The sequence below is a fragment of the Protopterus annectens genome, chromosome 4.part0 (assembly GCF_019279795.1).
Source record: "Protopterus annectens isolate FY-2018-M chromosome 4.part0, PAN1.0, whole genome shotgun sequence".
In the NCBI taxonomy this organism is placed as follows: domain Eukaryota; kingdom Metazoa; phylum Chordata; order Ceratodontiformes; family Protopteridae; genus Protopterus; species Protopterus annectens.
In genome coordinates, this window is record NC_056733.1 from 617,664,864 (window position 1) to 617,667,638 (window position 2,775).

A 2,775-nucleotide genomic window follows, 5' to 3' on the forward strand; every position below is an offset into this window, starting at 1 on the left:
TTTAATGGGAGGAAACAGGAGCAGTCAGAGGAAACCCAGGAAAACAGGGCGAACTCCACACAGAAGGCATCCCAGCCAAAAATTGAACGCAGGATTCTCTTGCTGTGAGACAGGAACGCTATCCACTGCACCACTGTTCCTTAATAGGCTTAATTCTTTCGAGGGGAGTGCTTAATTACCTCTAAGGAAACAAAGATCAGACAAATCCAGGAAACCACAAAAGGCTAAAGCTGATATTCCCCCCCACACACACACAGCCCACATTGTACGGAAAGTCAACACCAATAAAAACAGAGCGGCTGTCCACTAGATAATTTTGATCGATCTCCATGCTGAATTCTTTACAGGTCATAAAAACCATACATGCTTCCTCTTAGAAAAAAGGGCGCAGTGAATAAAAAATTATACTCGGAGGTAACCCCCTCTGAAAAAAAAATCAATAATGAAAGCCTGCACATCATCTTTAAAATTAAGATCTACTCAAACATTTTGCATTACGGATTGGCAAAAATTAAAATGTTACACAAAATCCCAGAGCCACGGGGAGCGAGTTACAACTCTCTCCAGTAATCACCGATTAACCTCTGGAAAAGGACTACAGGCTTAGAGAGACTTAAAAAAAAAACAAAAGCATAAAGCAATATCCAACCCCTAAAAATGACACCTACCAAGCCACATGTAGCTAAAACAATATTCTACAATTAAACATCGTGTTTTATCAAATTGCCACCCTAAATCTGTCCATAAGTTAAAACACAGAGCCTTGAGAAACTATCCATACAATATTTAAACAGACTGTTTCAAGTACGTAGAGTAGCAATCCAACAAACTAGACAGTTTTAGACCGTTCCAGATGTTCGATGCTTCAAGAAGCACAATGCTTATTTGTTAAATATACACAACACACGCAGATTACGGCTAGCTACACCTAACAGTTAAAGTTGCAACGACTTCAGATTATTAAGAACATATAAATAATAAAATACTCTTTGGAAAAAAATACAACTAAATTTAATTTCATAATCATAAAAAAATAAATAAATAAAAAGTCTGCCTGTCTACAAACTGCTCATAATTATTTAAAAAAGCGTAAAACAATGAACTAATTACACACATCAATCATGGTCATCACCACATCTTTACAAAGGGGGTGTGCACCTCTTAAAATTGTGACCTATGAAATTGCCAACCCTATCGTGTATACATCAAAAAGAACCTAGTCTAATATATAAAACACACAAGCTATATATGTTTTATATACAATATACATAATTAGCCCTGACAGTTACAAAACTTAAATTCAGACTGTGGTTAAACCATAGGTGGGTTACTAAAAACTAGATGCTGTCAAGTCACTTCGCTATACGAGAAAAAAAAAAAACCGGCCACACTAACAGCATAAAAACAGACAAAAGCAAACAAACTACAGCAAGTGCTCCACGAAACAATACCACCATTACAACAAAAAAAGATCAGCACGCCCCCTCAGAAATAGAGCTCTTACACGAAATAAACTTTAAAAGAATTGCAATATACACTAAAGCACAACTTCGCAATACAACATACACACCTTACTGTACACGAGATCAAATACCAATTACCAAAAGCATATCCTTGTTCGGCCCATACGCCACACATTACAATTCTCAATCATATTCAGCAATAACCGGCCCGTATGCCACGCATTGTAATTCTCAATCAAATTAATCAGCAAACATAACAAAACCGCTTTAACTACACTGAAACTTTGAAGTAGAACACAGCATATTAACAACACAGAAGACTTAAACTCTTGCACCAATAAAAATCAAACTTACTCCAATAAACAACTTTTTTTCTCCTCCATGCAATACTCTTCAACCCACTGCTCTTTCTACTCGCCACTGTCTACCCAACTGCCACCATCTTTACCAAGTAAGCCCTAATGTACATCACGTGACCCAGTCAGCCACCACTTTATCCGTAAAAAACGAGTCTTATCAACTATTATTCCGCAACACTGTCTAATCGGTAGAGTCAAATAGGTATGGTGTACTTTAATACAGGTGAAAAAAATTGCACTTGTGATATATTTAACAGTGATTATTTACTTCTGTGGGTTGGGTGGGAAGTAGTTGTTCGATGTCACGTGACACTCCCGGAAACAGCGAAATGCTCTACGATTTATAGTCAACTACGTTTAAGCTTTAGTTAGAGTCCATTTTGTGAAGGTCAAATAAAAAAAATCGCAGGCGTGCTAAACATTTTATGGGCGGTGGGATGTATGTAAGCAGTTGACAACGTGTGTGTAGTTGTTATTGTCAATCGTTAAAGTGGGTGTTACAGAATTCTTCTAAAATAAATGCTCACTTTTGTATGAGGTATTTGTAGTTATTTGCGCAGGGTTGCCGGACGCTGCAGGGGCAGAGGAAAAGGGGCCCTTGGTAATTAAAATGGCAGTTTTTAGCAATCTATTGCCGTAATAGAAGTTACCCGTGTCAGAAGATGTATGTAGTGTAACTATGAGTTACATTTGGAATGACTGTATGAACATTTTATAGAAAAGTACAAGTGAAGCTAATGTTGCACCTGCATGGTATGTGAATCAGTAGCCAAATATTCAGAAGTTAGAGAAAAGAGTGCAGTAGTATTATACTCTTATTGTTGCCACACAAAGAGCAGCCTCCTCAGGACAGTGGTGGGAAGCTGTTACACGTCATTCAGGCAGTTCAGCGCCTCGGTTGGACTTTGGAAAACAGTCTAAATTAAGTGTAACAACTTTCCATTGCTCTTTTG

The 2,775-nt window shown here is 37.7% G+C and overlaps 1 protein-coding gene across 8 annotated transcripts in view; it reads right to left on the bottom strand.

Moving 5' to 3' along the window:
• The window catches only part of LOC122799480 (N-lysine methyltransferase KMT5A-like), an 882,477-nt gene extending 880,430 nt beyond the window's left edge, over positions 1-2,047 (bottom strand). For 3 of the 8 annotated variants that reach the window (XM_044068572.1, XM_044068571.1, XM_044068573.1), the window contains exon 1: positions 1,818-2,044. The gene's annotated coding sequence lies outside the window, so the exon portion shown is untranslated. Of the gene's footprint in view, positions 1-1,570; positions 1,695-1,817 lie in introns of those variants that run through there. The other 5 variants (XM_044068575.1, XM_044068574.1, XM_044068570.1 and 2 more) reach the window with 4 other exon arrangements.
• Positions 2,048-2,775: the final 728 nt, after the last annotated feature.